Source organism: Rhyacophila brunnea, unplaced genomic scaffold (assembly GCF_057557595.1).
Source record: "Rhyacophila brunnea isolate RB1 unplaced genomic scaffold, BYU_Rbru_1.0 scaffold_41, whole genome shotgun sequence".
Taxonomy (NCBI): Eukaryota; Metazoa; Arthropoda; class Insecta; order Trichoptera; family Rhyacophilidae; genus Rhyacophila; species Rhyacophila brunnea.
The window spans coordinates 3,261,207-3,284,582 of NW_028233078.1; positions in this window are offsets into that span (position 1 = coordinate 3,261,207).

The following is a 23,376-nucleotide window of genomic DNA, read 5'->3' on the forward strand; positions in this document are numbered from 1 at the left end:
TTTTGTAAAATACAATTTTAAAATTTTTTTCTAAGGTATTACAATTATTCTATTTACGATTCCGATATTCCAAAACGGAAGTTTAAAAAAAGACCTGCTTTTTTTATACCCTTTCTTAGTGAAGATTATGAAAGCTAATAGTCAAATTATATTTGATATTGTAAAAATGCAATAAAAATTGGTTATGGTTTATGAGGATGATATAATGAACAAAAATAGACAGTGTAATATGTCATTTTTGTGATAATACCAGTCTTACATAATTAATTTTTTGGTATGACCCATGGGTTTTTGTCTCTTAACCTCTATATATTATAGATATAACACCTATTTCAATAATCTATTTAATGAAAAAGGCAAATATTTTAAGTTATTTATAACAGAATTTCAATAAATTCTAGAGGTCAATAAAATACATAATTTGCAAGATAAATTATACATAAAAGATTAAAGCAATACGTAAGAAATTTCAATAAACGAGATAATAAAATCATATAAGAATAAATCAATATTTACATGCATTAAATAATATTTTAGAATGTGGAAATTCTTAAGAACTGCCCTTCGAAAATCAATTAAAGAAATTGAATGTAAAATTTCACCTAGTTTTACTCGTATTTGGCGTATATTTTTATTTTATTTTAAGAATGATGCTTGAAAACCGAATGCAAAGCCATGACCCTTTGCCTAGAACATATCAAATGAAAAAAAAAATTAGCTTCGATTTTTTTAAGAAATAATCAACAGAGGCGAAAATATATGCTGGTATGTTTTTAGCTATAACGTTTATATTAACAAAATAAATACACCTAGATTATAATATAAATTAATAGAAATTTTTACCCTAAAAATTTATGTTTTTTTGGTAAAATCATTTGGATAACACCTATTTATATCGAAGTATAATTATAAAAACTTTAAGAGAACACAAAATATAAGTTTTATGACGGAGATATTGATATTTTAAATGCCAAATTTAGTTGAAATATATTTTTATCATAAAAACTTACATAAATAACTTTATTAAGGGCCGTTTCTTTTCATTTATAAATTAAGATTGCAATATATTTTTTATTCACTCAATATAAGAACCCAAAAAAATAACCCACAACCTCCGGCTTATCGTATTAACTGGATATTAATATTATTTTAAAATAACACTTTCATACCCAATATTATTATTATTTTTATAATTTAATTTGAATATCTCCGGCATTGAAATGCTATTGGTCTTCTATTTTATATTCATCACTACTAGGATGACTTATTGATTGAAAATATACTATTTATATATGCAATCATAATCCGTATATAGAGGTATTGAAGAAGACGTAAGAGAAGAGAATATACCCAAGAGTATTATTATGATGCGCCGATGGGAAATAAATCACCCTCTGCTTAAAGAAAAAATATATTTTTTAATATTGAAATCAACCCATAAATAAAAAAGAATTATTTGTACCTATTTATAAATTAACTAATTACGGCTATATCTATTAAAAATTAAGCGAATTCCTATAGATCACAGAAGATTAGAATATGTGAGCTGTACCAAAACCGAAGCAATAATTTATTCGGCAAATCACAGTGATATGATTTTAACACAATAATAAAATCCCTAAGGTATGATGTGATTGTAGCTTCGAGTTACAGAAGAAGAATTTTTTTTGCAGGTGGTGGGTTTTCCGCTTTCCAGCAAACTCTAGGAATCCTAAACGGCGAGCGAATGTAAATTAATATACTGCTTTATAATTGAAAAAACAAGAAATAAAAAAAAATTATGCAAATCAATCGGGCATCATCAAATTCTTATATGTATCGAGTCTAATATTTTCCGCTTTATAATGTACAAGTAATTATATGAGTTAATAGGTAACATGATTTTAGATCCTTTAAAAATCCAGAATTTGTTTAGTGTTGTGGTACTTAAAAAGATAATATCGTTTAAAATATTTTTATATTTTATTGATTTAAATTGATCTTGTTTTATAATATTTACTTAAACATTTTTATTGGAAATTATGCATAATATAAAACAAAACTCATTTATGGTAAAATGGAATGTGGATTTAAGGCTTCTTCTTTAAATATATGATCTATTATAAATTTTGCACATACATAATATTATTTTTGATTATAAAGGATCCGTATTTATTATTTTTTACAGATTTATGGGTCTTTTCTTGATATTTTGTTTACATAAAAATATTTTTCGTAACATATTCGCGAATTTTGGGAATTTGATATTCCCTTGAATTTATTTTTATTGGAAAAGATAAATTTGGATATTTAATTTATATATTTTGGTGCCAAAAACCACCCCTAATATAAATAATATACAAAATAGGAATTTAAACATAAACTTTATCGCAATAAAATGTGATATTTTGTGGTAAAACAAAAAATATTTTACCAGAAAAAACCAAAGTTTCTTTCTTTTTGGCAAAAATCTATATATTTATAAGTTTTGCATAAAAATATTACTAAAAATATTTTAACGTTTCGATTTTGATTTATATGAACTCTACAAATTTCAGACAAATTTACTTTTTTATGCATTTATCTACGCATATTAGCTTTTTTTGGGAAGTTTGCTTATGACTAATATCAATTTTTGGTTATATGATGCATCCCCACGTTTGTCCTCCACATTTCATATAAATAATTTAATCTCCATGAATTAGACCTGCTTTCCCAGGACGTAGTCAAAAAGGAGTGGAGATATCATTATATCAACTCTCCATCGCTGGTTAATTATGCTACCACCACTTACAGATATCCATATCTTCTGAACGATGCAGGTTTCATTCAATGTTCGGGCGCGTTTTATGCGACTTACAAAGCAATATTCTAATTTACTCTTAGCTTGTCAATATTGTTATGGTTTTACTTTCTAGTTCAACAGACCACCCCCTTTCGGTATTTCTCATTTAAGTAAATGATTGAATCCAGGGGTGCGCTGCAGTTGGAGCTTAGATCACTTATTAAAGCTGTTCTAAACCAACTGGGCCACCACACCCCTATATAAACTCTTGATAATAATTTTTTATGTGCTTACATTTTGAAGTAATTGTATCTTCTTTTCTTATACCATAAAAAACCTTTGATCGCTCTATGAAGCATACATATTCATATTCCTTTCAATCAGATTATATTTACAACCTTCCTCTATATACCCTGCCCTTATACAATCTTATATATTCAAGTGTATTCCTTAACTACTATAATTAGAGCTGGCTTATCATCTTATTGTATTTCCTCTCCTTCTTTGTAACCATATTAATCCAAAGTAAATTCATCAATATCACCTATTTCTTCCTGTTCCATCCTCTTCGCATCATTCTTCTTATTTAAAGACTTATTAATTCAAAGTGTATTCCTCAATATCACCTTATTTATTCCTGTTCCATCCTCTTCGCACCATTTTTCTTATTTAAAGACTTATTAATCCAAAGTGTATTCCCCAATATCACCTTAGTATATTTCCTTCACTCTCATCATCTTACAACCTTATTCGTTCAATACTTATTAATCCAATGTGTATTGCCCAATATCACCTTATTTCTTCCTGTTCCATCCTCTTCGCATCATTCTTCTTATTTAAAGACTTATTAATCCAAAGTGTATTCCTCAATATCACCTTATTTCTTCCTGTTCCATCCTCTTCGCATCATTTTTCTTCTTTTATAACATATAATTATTCAATTTTATTCTTAAACCTTATTATATTTCCCTCACTCTCATCATCTTAGAACCTTCTTTGTTCAAGACGTATTTATCCAAAGTGTATTCCTCAATATCACCTTATTTCTTCCTGTTCCATCCTCTTCGCATCATTCTTCTTATTTAAAGACTTATTAATCCAAAGTGTATTCCTCAATATCACCTTATTTCTTCCTGTTCCATCCTCTTCGCATCATTTTTCTTCTTTTATAACATATAATTATTCAATTTTATGCTTAAACCTTAGTATATTTCCTTCACTCTCATCATCTTACAACCTTCTTCGTTCAATACGTATTAATCCAAAGTGTATTGCCCAATATCACCTTATTTATTCCTGTTCCATCCTCTTCGCACCATTTTTCTTATTTAAAGACTTATTAATCCAAAGTGTATTCCTCAATATCACCTTATTTCTTCCTGTTCCATCCTCTTCGCATCATTTTTCTTCTTTTATAACATATAATTATTCAATTTTATTCTTAAACCTTATTATATTTCCCTCACTCTCATCATCTTAGAACCTTCTTTGTTCAATACGTATTAATCCAAAGTGTATTACCCAATATCACCTTATTTCTTCCTGTTCCATCCTCTTAGCACCATTCTTCTTACTTAAGACGTATTTATCCAAAGTGTATTCCTCAATATCACCTTATTTATTCCTGTTCCATCCTCTTCGCACCATTCTTCTTATTTAAAGACTTATTAATCTAAAGCATATTCCCCAATATCACCTTATTTCTTCCCGTTTCATCCCCTTCGTATCATTATTCTTCTTTTATAACATATAATTATTCAATTTTATTCTTAAACCTTAGTATATTTCCTTCACTCTCATCATCTTACAACCTTCTTCGTTCAATACTTATTAATTTAGTACCTTACCCCAAAACTATTGTTTATCCCTGTGCTTCTGCGTAGGTTACTACCCCTAAATCCCTAATATACAACATGCGGTGTATTACCATACCGTCTCACAGATTGTGACTGATACTATAATTTAAAATAGCCACCATTAACTTTTTGCTAGAAAAAATTTAAATAGCTAAAAAATAAGGCACAAATAGTTAGATATCAAGGCACAAATAGTTAGATATCATTTATATATAGAAGTAGGTACCAGAAGTCACGAACCAGATCGAGGCTATATACAAGCCTTGGGATTGAGAAAAAATCATGAATTGATAGGACTTGAAACCAGAAAAGCTATTGAAGAGGATTTCGGGGAGGAGAAGATAGCCGAAAGTATAAATACGCTATGTGCATGAGAAATATAGCAAGTTGTGCACGAGAACAAAAACTAGAATATAAGCATAAATTTAGACCTATAAATAAATAACAAAGAGGTAATTTCATTTGTGTTTTAATTTCGAAATTTCAATTTTAGATTTTTGCTTCAAGCTAATTTGATTGACTTTCCGTGGTCACATCATAATAAAGCTCTTGAGTATATTCTCTTCTCTTTTCAATACCTATTAGTCCAAGGCTTTTCTTCAACGTATAGTTTGAGTATATGATCATTTATCTATAGACTTTTAATTAATTTAAACAATATTTTAATACATATCATATTTAAAAGAACATCATTTTATTTCAAGATATATTTAAGGCCATATATTATTATTCAAATTATATAAAAGAAATGGTAATATCATTAAATTTAATTTTCTTTCACGGGATCAACCCCTATAGCCATAGCATACCTTCTTTCAATTCTTTAAAAATACAGTGATTAAATAAAATATTTAACTTCCACCCTTCACAATGATTTTTCAGAATAAGTACCTAGCATGTTTCAATCCAACTTCAACGCGTCTGTGTCTAGCCACCAAAGCCAAACTTTTCGATGAAACATTTTCATCCACGAGTGAGATACTAGTCTATGATATTTCAACAGACACACTCGGAGCATCATTTCCTGCACCCCATAAATTCAATAGAGTACTATTTTGTGGCGATGATATTCTAGTATGTGCATGTGAAAATGGTGTTATTGAAGTATACAAAGTAAATACCGATAACCAAAATGTTTTGAGTCTTGAGAATGTGTATACAAATGGTACACTTCTACATCCAGATATTCTTGCATTGGATTATAATGCATCCAAGGGAATGATAGTGTGTGGGTCATCAAAATCAAAGCTTATACTTTTGAATCTAGACGGAGGGACGGGGTCTTATAAAGCTTATAGTACGGGAATAACGAGTGATCTTGGAGATATAACTTGTGTTGCTTGGAATCCTAAAGTTAGTCATATTCTCGGAATGGGAAATTCTAGTGGTAGTCTTGTTATTCTTGATTTAAGGCAGAAGAAAGAGGTTATGAGATTGGTTATTGAAGGAAATAAATCGGTCGATTGTGTGAAATGGAGCTTAGATAAACCAACTGTTATTTATGTTGTTTGTAATGGTGTGGTTTCTATTGTTGAGTTATCGACTAATGAAGTTCAAAAGATCTGTGATGATACGACTGTTATATATTTTTTGGATATCGGTTTTGGAAAAGAGTCTACAACCCATTTGGTTTGTGCTGGAAAAACTAATTTGAGAATATTTAATTCTTCCAACGTGCTTATTGCTACTATTCCATTTAAATCGGCTATATTTGATTTCACAATCAATAAAGAATATGCTTCTTTTTCGTATTTAAATAATAGTACGGAAATAGTTAAAACTAAAAATTTGTTGTTGAGAGGAGGGATTTGTATAGGAAAGAAATCTTTAAGAAATGATATGGCTTTTGTAGGACATAAAATATTTACCAATAAGTTTGAGATTTTTAAGATCTGTATTGAAAAAATGAAATCTAGAGAGAATGGCAAAAATATAGTTGATGAGGTTTATACTTTGGGAAACGATTATAATAATATTAAAAAAATAATTCTGGAATCCTTTGAAGGCACTAAGATATGCGATTCGAATGATAAATGTCTTAAGCTTGATATCGAGGACAAGGTTTTGATGAAAATATTAGATAATTCGGGGTATCTTGATACTGATATGGTTGGTGAAATACCCCTTAAAGTTTTTCACGGATTTATCACGAAAAAGTACGATGAAATTGAGTTTAATGACATTAAAGACATAAAAGTACTTCTTTTGGTTTCATTGATGACTGGTAAATACGAGTACTTAGTCGATAATATGGATTTAAATCACTGGCACCTCTTAGTCAACCATATTATCTCAAATAGCCTTAAACATGATAATATTAAAGAGACAGACAATATCCAACATGATGATGCTGAAAATATTGATACAGGGAATATTGATACAGGGAATATTGATACAGGGAATATTGATAGTGGGAATATTGTTAGTGGATATCATACAGAAATAGAATGTAACATGTTATTAGAAAGATTAGGTGATAGATTTTCAAAAATAGAGCCGAGAAGTCAAAAATTAAATGAAATAACAATGATAATATACATTCTATCTAAAAATATGAAGAAATACATTCCTCTTAGAAACAAAACATACACAACAGGAATCGAAAAACTTAAACTAGGTCAAATTCGAAATAAATTGAAAGGATATGCTAGTATAATAGATATGGGTTTGAAACACGGCATCGATATTGAAGGAAACCTCGTTAACGAGTATGTTAAATTCAAGATTTTTTGTGAAGAATATAGTAATCTTGAAAAAATAGTTGGAAAATACGATATTGATGGATCTGCATATTTTGAATTGAGGAGGAATAAGACTAAAGAAAAGGGTAATAATGGTGCTAATAATCACGAGAGCAGCAATATCAAGACTAGTAACAATAATCAGATAGGCAATAATAAATTGGACCAGAGAGATGATGCTACGATGCGCACCAATATCAAAACTAGTTCTAATGCACCCGTGGGCAATACTACTAATCCGATGATGGGGAGAAACGGTAGTCAAATGATGGGTAACAGTAACAATACGATGATGGGAAGAAACGATAGTCAAATGATGGGTAACAGTAACAATACGATGATGGGAAGAAACGATAGTCAAATGATGGGTAACAGTAACAATACGATGATGGGAAGAAACGATAGTCAAATGATGGGTAACAGTAACAATACGATGATGGGGAGAAACGGTAGTCAAATGATGGGTAACAGTAACAATCCGATGATGGATAACCTTAATTTGATAGGTAAAAATACAATGAATACGGGTAGTATTTCAGTAAGTAACAATCCGATAAGTGCAAACAGTAACAATATAACGAATACTAGCAGAATAAGTAATTCACATTTGATAAACAATAATATAATGAACAGTAATACAAGAGGCAGCAATTTGATGAGCAATAGCGCAGCTAATACTAGTTCAATAGGCAATATAGCACCACCAATGACAGATAACAATAATAAAATTATTGATGGTGTTTCAAAGATGAATATCACTGGGGAACCACCAAAAAGAACTTACGGTCAAAGAATTCGTGAAATGACAAGTACGGTAAATCAAGCTCAACCTTACAACAACCAAAATATAATACAAAATACCAATAATATTCCCATCCCGAACCCAAATACAAGGATGAATACTAATATGAACATGAACATGAGCATCCCAAGACCAAGTATAAATCTTAATACTCCTGTAATGAACCATAACACCAATATTCCAAAACCGAATTTGAATATTCCACGACCAAATATCAATAATATCCCAGGCATGCCATCAAATATTAATCACCCCACACCAAATTTAAAATCCATTCCATCACCAAATCTCAATACCGAAACAAAAGCCCCATTTTCTTCTCTACAAAAACCCACCCTCAACAACATAACAGTACCACTTCCATCAATAAATACCGTGCCTAATACCCCACAAAACAACATTCCACAAATCGATGAAGAGAAATCGAATACATTAAACTCAATTCAAAACAGTCTAAAAAACTTAATATCAATCGCTAGAACCAAACAAGGAGTTCTCTATCGATCGGTCCTAAATAACGCATTGAAAAAAATCGAAATATACCAAAATATCGATAAAAATAAAATCAACCCCGTTTTGATTAAAAAATGCCAAGATTTACTCGGGAAAATTGATATTAACTCGGGTAATAAACATGCTATGTTTGTGGACTTTAAAATGGAGGCCGCTAGGATTCAGGAAGAATTTGGAAATATCGACAATGCTAATGTCTTCGTTAATGGATTTGTTGGTGTTGTTCAAGTCGTGCTCGGTGAAAGATAGTCTACTAAATAAAAATGTTAAGAAATAATGCCAATTCTTTTTTATAATATATGTAGTAAGTTACAAATTTCCAATCTCTAAGATCATAGTTTCTTATTGCAAATCAATTTTAATAATGCCTAAGCTTATTTTATTTTAGGTTCATTTAGATATAATAAATTTTGAGACATATCTACATTTTTTTTCTATTTATAGGTCCCATTCTTTTTTTAAGCCATCATATACACTCTTTTAATATTATTATTTATCAATATTGTCGAACCATTCTCGAGGCTAATGGGATATACTATTTACTATTTTTTATTTATATAGTGGGGTTTCGAATCCTATTTTAATGTTAATGTGATAAACTATTTACTATTTACATTTTTTTTATTTATAAAATGGGGTTTCGAACCTTATTTTAAGGTTAATGTGATAAACTATTTACTATTTTTTATTTTACACATAGTGTTTCAAACCCTATTTTAAGGTTAATGCGATAAAATATTTACACTTTTTTATTTTATACATGGGGCTTCAAACCCTATTTTAAGGCGATGGAGTAAACTATCTACTATTTTTTTTATACATAGGGTTTCAAACCTATTTTTAAGCGATCCCAAGAATCAATACTGTTTTTATGTGTCGTTCGTTATTAAAGAAGGAAAGGATAGACGTTTTTTTTGCAGCGGGAAAATCAGATACACTGACAAAACAATAATACAAAGTTAATTCGAACCTACCCATATAACCGAATATTTTACAGATCTGATATTGGGTAATACAGTTCACGCCCGCCTAACTTGAACCGCACTATGATATAATATATAAAAAGCGATGTACCTAATTTATATATGAACTAAAATAAAAGCGCGTACTGTATACCTTACATGTCTGCGGTATTTATTACCTTTATGCAACCTTTCACAATGTCCTTGGGTGAATTTTAACCTAGATTATTTAAATTCGAAGCAAACTATATTATTAACACAATTGTTTTCACTTTTTTTTTAGCAAAAAATAATTTAAAAACATTTCTTTCTTATTCTTATAAAAGCATTTTTTTTGTGATAATCTAAAAAAATTCCCTTCAACATCTTCTCCGGAATTTAACCCCCTTTCGACCAATTGAAATATTCAAATATCCTTTTATACTGATAGACATTTTTAGCGAAACGAATAATATAATCAAACTACTAATAATCTTTATCTACAAAAAAGTCATATTGCCAGATTAATTTATTTGACAGCGTGTCTATACACACAATATTTGTAGTACCCTGTTCGCAGGGTATCGCTCTCTTTATTAATATATGGACTTGTTATTTTTTGTAAACTACTGCCGTATTTCACACATTAACATGTATTTAGTTTTAATATTTGAAAGTCACAATTGCTACCTTTTAAATAGCTACAAGAAATAACTCGTTTCATGTTTTTTAGTTAGAGGCAGTTAAATTTATTGAGATCGAGAATTTAAATTTTTATAATATGTCACATATAATTTTTTACACATAGATACAGAATATTTAATTTTTTTTTTATTTATATTATTTAATTAATAAACAGCACAAAATATTTAGATGGTTTCAAAGTGTCAATAAATTCGATTATAGGAATACTACAAAATTATACAAAATTTTCAAGCCGATAATTCTAGTAAATTACACAGATTATCCTACCAATTTTTTTCCTAATAAAAATACTTTCGACTTAAAAAATGTACAATCTAATAAAAAGTAATTTAAAATTTTTTAACTTACAGAAAAGCCATTATACAAGCGCATTCTTCAATATCGTCACATTTTTCCATTTTTTTCTTTCCAAATGTTAGTATTACAAAAGAGTTCATTAAAATAATTTTTTTTAGACAACAGTACTAATATTTTTTTTAAACTCGAGCTTATTAAATACGCTTATTCTTTTTATTAACATTATAGTAAAAAAACTGTTATGATGATTTACATTAATAAAGGCTTGAAAAATACACCATAACGTACCATATTTATTATATAAGCGAGGTAAAACTGTACTTAGTCACAAATTGTTTATTATCTTTGGCCATATAATTAATAATTTACATTTAAAATAGATGTTGGATTTTTCTAATCTTGTCGTTGTTCATTTCATATTATTCTTCAATCAAACGTTTATTTATGGTAATAGAAAAAATGATTATAATGTTTATAAAGTTAGATGTTTAATCAGATACTTTATCAAAATATAATTTCTTAATACCTTTTTATCTAGAAAAAGTTGATTGTTGGTGATTTGAATGTGTTTATATATTTTAATTTAGAGTTATCATCGATAAAGAAAATAATTCAATTTTAATTATAACAATAATAGAAAATAACACAATTCTCAATATTTTTCTTTAAGAAATTTACTTTAATCAAATTTAAATGTTACGAACATATAAAATAATTGAAATACACATAACGTAGATCCAAGAACTGGTAAATACAAACTTTATAGTATATTTTGATGGTTATAGCTTTAAACCCAAATTTTATTTTTTCAAAAAATGGAACGTCCTTTGATTTGCCATTTTATATACGTATAAATTATTCACTTTGCAAAATATTCCCAAACACTAATGAAATTTGTATTTAAAGTTTCTTAGTATTGGAAAATGTCGATAATGATTCTCAATTTTAATTATATAATAATAATAATAAAAAATCTTTTTACGTTTTGATCAATAAAAAAAACACATTGAGGTTACAAAATTAAAAAATTTTTAAATGAAATGTTAAAGAAAAAGCGCTTTAAAACTGAATAAAAAATAAATTCAAGTATCTAACATGATGATTGCCCCCTGTAGGTTTACAGAATATTATTCACATTTATCATATATTATAAATAAGCGATGCTTACTCTAGCTTAGCATTATAAAGTCTCAATTAATAAATTCAAAATAACTTAACATATAAAATCGATTAAAAAACACATTTATTGCATAAATAATATCTTGCCCAAATTTTTGGTATAGATAACATATTATGGACATTATATTTACACTTTTATCTAAAAATTATCACTGATTATTTTCCAACTAAAACATTACGTTGTATTAGACATCTGCAATACCATTCTATTCATATAATTCGCCTTTCAAATGCATAAAAGCGGCACATTTTGTAAATTCAAATAAACAATAAGTAGCAGACTTAGAAAACTTGATTTTTTCAGATATATAATGTAAATAAAAACATATTCTTTACGTTATTTATTGACAAATTGTAAGAAGCTTTTAACCATATATTTTAATCAACAAGGGTTTTTATGTTGAGTTGAGCAGGAAGCACATTCGATAGAGTTTTTTTTTGATTATGTGACGCTGTTTATATAAATCAATTATAAAAATAGAGAAAATAGCTTTTACAATGAAGAAATGCACTAAAACACTAAACACTGTTTTCTTTTACCTTCCGAATTTTACAAAAAAAATATTCAAAATTTATACTAAAAAAAGAACGAGAAAATGCCTAAAGGTTAGGGTGCATATTGAAAATAAACAATATTGTATGTTACTTTTTTTACTCAAATTTAGAATAATATACATTAAAACGACACAATAAACACAGGTGTCTTTTATCTTAAGACATCTACAAAAAAATCATCAAAAACAAAATTATACTAAGAAAGAGAACGTATGCACAAATTAGAATACTACAAGAACAACACGGATTTTAAGATATTTTACCCAATTTAATACCACATAATTTATATAATTCTAATAACGAATATGCACCTACCAATTAGAATGCATATCGAAAATTCAATTTTTACCCCGTTAAATCAGGTTTCGGTACGCAATTTATAAATAATTTTTAAAATACAGTACTCTGGGCACGGATTTCTTTTAATTTCAGCGTTTTTATAAAAAAATCATCAAAAGAAAATCATGGAAAAAAACGTGAACGAATTTTTAAAAGGGAAGTGCCATAAACAAATGAAATTTACGCTATTCAATCTGATATTATACATAAAATACCTTATTATGCCAGTTCTATCAATCGATGTCGAATAAATGCCGAAAAATCCAGATCAGAGTAGATCCTCGAAATCATTGGTATTTAAAAAAACATTAGGAAAAGTAGGTATTTTGAGGGTCATAATTCCTCCATACTGTAAAGTATTTAAGTTAGCTGGATTTTTTTTAATATATATAGATGTACAATAAAGTTGCAGAAGCAAGTGCGAGCATTTTATAGAACAAAGAAGGTAGAGTTTTTATTCTTCACCCATTATATAAAAAATATAAATTGTAAAAATTCGCGGGAAGTCGAAAACATGATATGATTAAAATAAAAAAGAAATTACATAGTAATAAATTCATAATATTGTATTAATATTAAAAAAATAAGGAACAATAAAATTTTAAAACAAAAGTAAGTGATATTAAATAAAATATATATGCAATTCTACTTAATTTGCATATAAAGTGCCACAACTATCTACTGCCTACACTATGTTAATCACAGCTTATCTGCTGGATTTTAGCGTAGCCAAACACATATTTTCAAACATTTTTTTCTCATCATTAAAGTATTCTTCCTTTAAAAACAATTATAAGACTTGAAGATTGTGTACTATTTGGTTTTGAATAGATAAATTGGAATCGTAAGCTAATCACGCTAACTGTGGTTTGAAGTAAAAAAATAGCAGCAAATAATATTTTTAAATTTGTCGATTTACCAATACGTCAATATTTTAAATTGGGAATTATGATGTCATTATTATTTTCGGTCAATCGAAATCCAGAATTTATCATATTATTCATGAAAATTGGTAATTGAGAAGTCGAATGTAATTTTACACAAAAAATGGAAAATCACAAAAAATTATCGTGAGCATGTTATTGTGGGTACGATAGCAATAAAAATTTTTTTTGGATTTTCTAAAAACATGTTTTTGATATATAAACACTATATATGAAAAATACTTGTTCAATAATTGCTTTCTTAAAAAAAATGTGGTGTGTTATTGTAAAAAACAACATATAGCCAAATATTATTTTCTATAATTCGAATTTTAAATATTTGTATAAGTAACTGCGTGATTTTTTACATGCTATCAAAACAAAATTAAATTAAGATTTGTTGTTTATTAATCCTGTACTGAAGTTTCTTATTTAGTATTTTTGATCTTAAAATGCCAAAAAAAATTAGCGTGATAAGTTAATTCTTTTTATGTACGAAATTTTGGATGATAAAAAAATCACCAATATTATGTGGTTTTTAAAATATTGATCTTATATGAAATTGATAAAAGAAAATCATGTTTGTAGTATGTTTAACTGAACATACCCTACGATAAATTCATAATGCAAACATTTATAAAATCCCAAGTTAAGTTCTGATATTGTTCGACTGTGCTTTAAATGGAATTCAAATTTATTCTATTTAATTTAAATAATCACTAAATTTTAATATAATACATCCACAATACTCTGTTATTTTTTTATTAATTATTATTTCCTGAAACGAATTAAATTTTTTCAACATTTTAATTTTACAGTATAATTTATATTAAAAAGAAAATCCGATTGCAGAATTTATGAACAAATTATTTTAATGCGTTTATATAGTTTCATAATTCATAAAATTAGTGAATAACAAAATTTAAGAATATAATTTTATTTATTTAATATTTTTTGAGATCGTTATATTTAACCAATTTTAGAAATACAATATACAATTTATAAATGCTCTATTTCAAATGCAATTTTATAGAAGCGCTGAAAGTTTTTTGCCTCTGATTGATTTCGTGATATTTCATCAACGGACTTTTAATTTCAAATTGAAGGCAAATGTAGGCAACATTTCATATTTTTAGAGAGGAAAAACTGCCTCCCAAAATAAAATTTCACCAATCATGTTTCTTAATTTATAATTTATAGACGATATCATATATAGGAAATACAAATTTCTTTTGCCAGGCAGTGTTTCTGATATTACATCGGTTTTTAAATTCACAACAGAAACAATTTTCTTATAAACCCGTTTTATGTAATATATTGAATATCATCAAGTACACTCGAAATTATATTTGATTTTTAATTTCTAATCATTTTTTCTATTTTGGGATGACGTACTCACAATTTTGAATTCATTTTTAAATAGGAAATAAATCAATTCGGAAATCAAAACCAAAATTATTTATTCGATTTCAAAACACTTAAAATAAAAATAAATCTTACATAAATTAACAAATGAACAGAGTCAGCAGCAGAATAATAGAAGAAGGAACAATAATAGTTGTATACACGAAAGGAAATTCAATAATGAGAGGAAAGTTAGAAAATATGGATGATAAATCTATTCACTTGACCAATGCAAGATTGGAGACTGATAGATTTGTGTTTTTTGATATTGTTCTTAATACCAATGATATTGATAGAATCGAGGCAGCTAAAAACATTAGTCCCCTTAAACAGAAAGCTAACCAATCTGAAAATACCAAATACACACAATTTAGTGATAAAAAAGATGTAATATCGCCAATTATTAAAAATAAAGAGCAGGATCAACATGTTAATGAACTAATAGATTCTTCAAACCGAAATATTTCTATTGAAAAAAACCAAAAAATAGAAATCAATGTATCTAACAGCTCAATAAAAGATCAAGTACCGGAAATTGTAAAAAAAGACGACGATTCTGCTATTTCTAGTACAAATAAGGGGGTAAGGAGGAATAGAAAAAATATTTTCAGCCGTACATTTGCAATAATGAGATATTTTATTAGTTCTTGTAGCTTGAAATGTTTCGGTTGTATTTATAAATGGTTTACCAGTTTTAAAGATTTTATAAAGCTAAATAAATTTGAAAAAGGGATTAGTACCAAGCCTGGTATCGTAATTGCAAAAGAAAAAGATCAAATTGCTAAAATTGAATAAAATAGTTCATGTAAATAGATTTAACTATATATATTTTTAGGAAAAATACGTCTACCAATATTAATTTTTTTTTATTCAAGTTAATTCGGATCCATCCAATTTTAAAGCCTATGTTAGCAAAAACTGGGTTGTATATGTAAAAATAAATAAAAGCCTATCTGCATTTTTAATAACTTATGGTTATCTTTTTAATGTTTTTTTTACATTATATTTCGTAATAAAAACAATGGTAAAAAACATGGCGTTTCAAAACAGAATATTGTGAAAAATATTATGAATCTAAAATAAAATATATGTCGTCAATATGTTTCTGCAAACAATTCATTTGATGTTATAACAAATTTATGGTTCAATTTGGCATGAAAATTTTGCCTTAATGAAATTTTCAATAATATATTGTACAAATTTCAATTTCAAATTATTTTCTTAATCATCGAATTTTTTTGATTGGAAGATACTTTATATTCATCAAATTTGGTCTTTTTTAATCAATATCTAAAAATTAATCACACAAAATCATCAAATTTTGTTTTTTTAAAGAAATGTTAAGCAATGAATATTTCATCTTAATAAAATATGATTTGTTTGCGATAAAATCTTACGATTGAAATAATATTTTGTGTGTGTTTATTGGTTGAACTTAGGAATTATACTTTAATAAATTTCTTTTGGGCTCATAAAAAAGCTTTAAATCACCAAAAAAATGAAATCTGATCAAGGAATTTAAATATTGCATTAATTTAGCTACTATTTATTTAAATGTGTTTTTCGCATGTTAGGTTGTGGTTTAAATATACAATAGAGTAATGAAGAATTTTTCAAATATTTCTAAATTTTAGATTTTAGATTTTTAAAACGGAAGGGATCTAGAGAAAATAAAAAAACAAAAGTTAGCCATTTATTTGGATTTTTAGAATATATGCTAATATCAAATAATTTTTAATTTTATTCATAAAGAGTTAAATATACAAATTCAAGTTTTTTTAAAGAAACATTTCTGGATTTATGTTCATTCATTTTAAAAAATAATAAAATATGATTTATTTATATTGGAGCAAATTATAGTAATTTTTCAAATCGTTCGCTTTATCAAATTTTGACGGGGTTTCATTTATTTCAGTTATATAATCAAGAAAATTCTAATATTTGAATACATTAACGATATTTTTGTCTTTATTTCCTAAAAGCACGAATGTTAAACAATAGAGTTAAGTAAAGTCTTTAATATAATTTTAAATTGTGAAGATGTATGGAAGAAGGTTTTGAAGAAAATTTTTTCTCAATATGTATTACGATGACCTGCTGTATAAAGTTATTTTTTTAATACAAAAAGAGGTAGGAATAACGTCTCAGGATTGCTTATAGGCAGTAAAAACGAAAAAAATTAATTAATAAGATTTGTTGGCGAACGAACTTAAAATGTTTACGAAATATGATTTTAAAATCATACAATTTGTAATTACAAGGGATGCAATTGTAACAAGTTATCACAAAGGATACTGCAGACAACTTGGAATCGAGCGCAACACAAAAGCTTGCATAAGCTCGTTATATTTGAAGCGAAAATTGGTGAGGATACCCTTGGACTTCAGAAGGTATAATCTTGCAAGTGATAAAAGCCGGATGATGAGAGTTTATGAAGCACTTGATAAAATATACAAAGAAAGCTTAAAGGTTGAAGATGTCGTCCTTAACGAAGAAAAATAAAATAAAGTGTATATAAGAATCACGTTCATTAACAAATAAATAATGTTTTCAATTTGATAAAAAGTAATAGATGTAACTAACCCATGAGAAATCAAATTATTATTAAATTATTATGCATTAAGATTGTAATGATATTGGATCGAAAAAAGTTTATGGTATGCTCATAGCACTATATAAATTTTTTTCTTGCTTGAAAAATAAGTAAAAAGCAATTAGATGAAATTAAACTGAAAATAAATTTATTTTTTGCTGAAATATAATACTAAAAGGCACTAAATAAAATGAGATCGAAACAAATATACATATGGTATGGTTATATGAACATAAATAGTTTAAATTGATTGAAAACCGGCTGTAAAAATAAAACTAACCCATAAAAAAAATTGCGCGTTTTTTTTCCAAAAAATACAAATATAATGGTTTGAAAGTCCCTTAAGTATTATCCAAATTAATTATTCGATTTAATACTAATCAATTCAGCCAAAAAGCAGAATGTGTGATAAATTACAAACAGTAAAAATAGATATGGTCAAAAAAGGAATATAACTATATGTCTCTAAATGGCATAAAAAAAATAGCTCATTAGCAAAAAAAGATCTAAGGGGAAAATAAGGGATTTTTAAATTTACTAAAATTTTAATGATTACTATTTTAAGCCATTTTTCTTAAAATAAACACCATGATATATCAGATATCAAGTTCTGTCAATTTTTCAATATATATTATAATCATAGTAATAAATTGCAAAAATTAAAAAAATATCTATATTTGATAGCATTTTAAGTATTAGGCTGATATTATATACTTTAAAATGCCGGATGTAATTTTCACCGTTATTTCTTTCTAAAAAATAAATAATATAGAGGCTTGTCAGGTAAAAATAATTGTGATTTATATTTAGATCCACACCTAGTTAGTGTGTTACTTTAATTTTTGTATGCAGAAAAAGATTATAAGTTGTAAAAATAAAAATGTTGCACAGGTTTATTTTGTTTTTTCACACAAACAATAATGTTTAAATGCTGTTAACGTAGCCATAAAATACCACTCTATACTTTTATTTTGGCACATATGCCTCATATAGATAACTGTTGCCCATATAAATATAAAAACAAAGGAATTTTAGAAAATATAGTTAAAACAACATAAATGTCTTTTAATCTACAGCCCAATCTTCAAATGCAATTACTTCAATTGTATTAATTATACATAAAGCACATAAGTAGAGTTATTGTGTTTATTTTACCAAGAGTTATTCGGATTATCATATGATAGTCAGAAGAAAATAATATTTTCGAAATAATATTCGAAATATTTGGCTCTTGTAATTATGTTTAAATATTCACACATTTGTGATTAAAGAAAAGTATATAATATGATAAATAATTATTTACATTGATGAGTTAATTTTGGTACTGAGATATATTTTTCAATATGCTTAACTTGATTTATTTCCATTTGCAGATCATATCTATACAGTTTACCATATCCTCTTCTATGATACCTCTTCCCTTTTCATAAACCATTAGCATGAAAGGGTTTTCCTCATTCCTATTTTTTTGAATATATGGCTCGATTCAATCTGTGAATTCGAGCTTTTTCAGCTGATAAATAAAGACATTAAATATAATTATTGTGATTTTAATTCCAGTAATCGGTATAAATGACGTTGGTATCATGCTTACTACCAACTTAACCAAATAATGATGAACCAGGCTTATCCTTTTATAATAATTCTTATTCATCAAAATAAAACGTTTATAAACTACAATGACTATCAGAAAACACAAAATTATGTGTTCCTTTTTTTATTTATATAATGTTAAAATCAGACATACTTAAAACTAGATATTTATATATTATAGTCCTGATAATTTGCAACCAGAAACATCATCTAGTACATTTTTAGAACAGAAAACAAAGGTAATTTGGGATTATGTGTTTAAAAGCCATCCAAAATAAGAGAATAACGGTTGAAAACATCACTATATTATAGTTTTCTATGTCTATATCTCAAAATAATGTGTTATTGTCTAATAACAATAAAAATTAGTCGTAAGATAATCACAGTTTTTTGCTTGCGAATGGCTTTAAATTATATGAAAAAAATTAATGAAGATAGCTTGCATTTGACTACATCCATTAATGATAAATTTCACTATTTTATCCAGAAATATGTAAAATTTTAGAGCAATTTATCATTCGATATGCTGTATAAGAATGGCTTATAATATAGCAATAAACATTATGAAAATAAATTTCACATAAAAAAATTATATTTGGATATGTTGTATAAAAATGGCTTGAAATTTAACAATAAATGATATGAAAATAAATTTTAGATAAAAAACGATATTTGTATTGTTTTCAATCAAAAAAACATTTTAAAAGTAAAATAAAGAAATTCATAAAAAAAAATTAGACAACCTTTTTTTTAATTGGAAAAATATGTAGTAGGTGTGAATTTCACAACACCTTATTTTATCCTACAAAAATCATAAAAACCGTAACCTTTGTTGCGATTTAATTATAAATACTTTTCTACGAATATTAAGACTTTGATGTAAAATCAAGTAACAATTAGGCTATAATAATGCAAAATTTGATTGATATTTTTTTTGCATAAATGAAGCCATTTTACCCTTACCCGTTTTTTTAATTGTGATAAATACGAGAATTTGATTACATATTTTTTATTATATATACATTATAATCCATGTCTTATAAAGAATAACTTCTATTAAGTTCGTTCATTATTTATTATTAAGTCTAAATGATAACCTTTATTATATTTTGGCACAATTTTATAATTCATAATATGCATTATACCTTTTATTATTAGTATTTTTTCATTTTAATAATGGAGTCATGAAGCTTACAGCTCGACTAGAAATTCTATTCAGTATTTAGAAGATAAATGAATTTTCTATACAGTATAATTTTACTATCATGATAACTTTACATGTAAATTCATATATCCATGGCGCATATAAGACCCAGAGTTCATATTTTTATGGATAATATTCATTCCCCGATAATCAATAACTTTTAGTCTAGAAGAATTTCTACAGTGCTGGGTACAAATAACTATCCTTTTCTCTTGGTATTTGTTGATCTATTTACATCTATAGTCACTGGTATTTTAAATATTACTTAATAAATTTAATATTATGCAATAAAACTATTTTTTATTTTAGAATTATGTATGAACTAATAGAGATTTTAAACTGGTTTTTTATGGTGCGAGGAAGATATATGAAAAATACAGTAGAAAATAACATCGTTACTCATTTACTAGCCAATTAAAAAAATTTAATTTTTCAGTTTATCATCTATTCTATACATTCAAATTTAAGTTACAAGAAAATATAGATAGTATAAATACGAACTTAAAAGCTACGACATAAACTACTGGGTTATATAAATTGAATTCATTTGCATGATAGAAGTTCTTAAGCAGAGTGATATGAACATATAACTCTAATGGTAAATGATAGTTTTTTCATATCTTTTTCCTTAAAGTTCGCTGCTTTATTACAAAAAAAGTAATTAATACCGCTTAATATTAAGAGATACAGTAGATTTTAGTAAGCCAGCCTACAGCAAATAAATTTATAGATTTAAAGAGGCACAAATTGAATCGCATAAAAACCTTATTTGACCTTGGAAGGCAAGAAAAATGCTAAAAGAAATTATGGTAATATGTAAATGTTATCTTATAAGCAGTGACTTATTTATTTTATCGAATTCAAACTTTAAAATAACCCTTAGTCCCTATGCGAAATATTCAGTTGAATTTCAACAGCGAGCAAATTCTTAAAATTTAAAGATATTAATTTTGGCGTATTTGCAGAATAAATATACGAATAACGTTTGAAAATACATGCTAATTGCTTAAAATTAGATAAATTTATTCTAAGTACAGCCATGATTTTGATAGATAAACTTATTTATTTATGAATATATTTGATTTTAGACATCCAGTATTGTTTATGCAAAGCTTTAAAGGGCTCTTAAACATACATTTGTCTGATTATTCCATTCATTTTTTTAATCTTTGCGACTTTCCTCGATGCTTCTTATTCTTTTCAGAGTAATAATTTATATATAAATATTTTCGGTTAGACTAAAATTAAGAAAATTATGTTTATAATTTCTATTATTAGAATATCTGTTTTTAACTTAGAATACTGGCGGATTATATATGAGTTTAAGTAGCTTAAAAATACCAACAAAAATTCAAGGATTTATCTATTTTACATGCAAGCAAACAAGTTTCATTTTTACAGTGTTTTTAATACAGAAAATACAATAACTATATAAAAAATCAAAATTTAAGATTTATAATTTTACGAAATTCAATTTTCAGGGCATATGAGAACCAAGAGTTTTATTTAAATTATAAATCGATGTAAAAATCCCCTTGTGAGTATAAATTAGCTTTTTTTAAATGATTAAATTAGTTATAATCAATAATTATATTTTATGTTCAACGAATTGTATACAAATTTAATATAAGGGCATATTTTAGCTTTTAAAAGAGTAACAGTGTTTTTTATAACTACTTTACATTTAATAGCTAAAAACTACAAATTTAATATGAATGTGAATAAAAAAATAGTTTTAATGATCTAAAAAACAAATAGAAACCAGACAGGTTATTTAAAGCAGTGTAGTTTTTTTTTATAGTTCGGATAATGATAGTATTTTATATAAAAATTAAATACCCTTTATAGCTATTTTTTCAATTAATATGCTGTTTCGCCATTTTTTCTATATATATTTTTTTTCCCAAGTGTAAATTTTAACCTTGCGAAATTTATGCATTTATAATATAAAGGAAAGCGTGATTTATAAAATATTACGCATAAGTTTAAAGTTTTTAATTATAATATAGAAGAAGAAAATCTAATTTGCATTCGCGATACGTTAAATAAGAGGTATGAACAATCCACTATTATAATAGTCTAAAGTAACGAAGATAAAATTTTGTAATTTTTTTTCAAAAATATAAAAATTTTTACAGGCTTTTCTATGTGAAATAATAACATATATTTATCTGACGAAACATATAAATTTTTTTGTTTTATATATCTAGAATGCATGTTCAAACTGCAAACTTGATATCAATACATAATAAATAAGAATGATTCGTATACTAGATATTAGAAAGCTGTTATTTTTGTTAAAAAAGTGCAAAAATATCGACAAATAGAAATTAGTAGCAGATAATTTTAAAAGAAATAACATAAGAATTCTAAATTATAATTGTATCAAAAAAAACCTATATGAAGTAAATTATCATAGGATTTATGGATTATGATATGTATATCAAAGGTGGTAAACTTTTAGTCTTTTTTTTAAAAAAAGATTCGTTTGAAAATATCAGTAATATAACCTTTTTTTTTAAATTATGTATTTTTTTTTCTTTAGATGCCTACATATCAATTAGTGTGTGTGTTATATTTTTTTCTGTGATCTATACTTAGAAATTGTATTGGATAATCACAAATATATTTTGAACATTTCTAAATTATATTACACACATTTCGTGCAGTGATTTGGTATATAAACTCATATTTAGATTTTATTTATTCATTAATAACTTAATACGCATTACAAAATATATAATGATTTCTAATCATATGATAAATTAGTTTTATGGGTATAAATGACGATATTTCCGAAAAAGCGGGGTAAGCATTGGGTGCAAGCAAATTATAATCCCACAAACAAATAAAATATAAAAAAAGTGCGAAATAATCCAAATATTTAGCGTCTTTTTATTTCAGTTACGTGATGAGTCTGGTATATAATTATGTAGCTCTTGTTTAATTCGTTTTAATTTTTTTCAC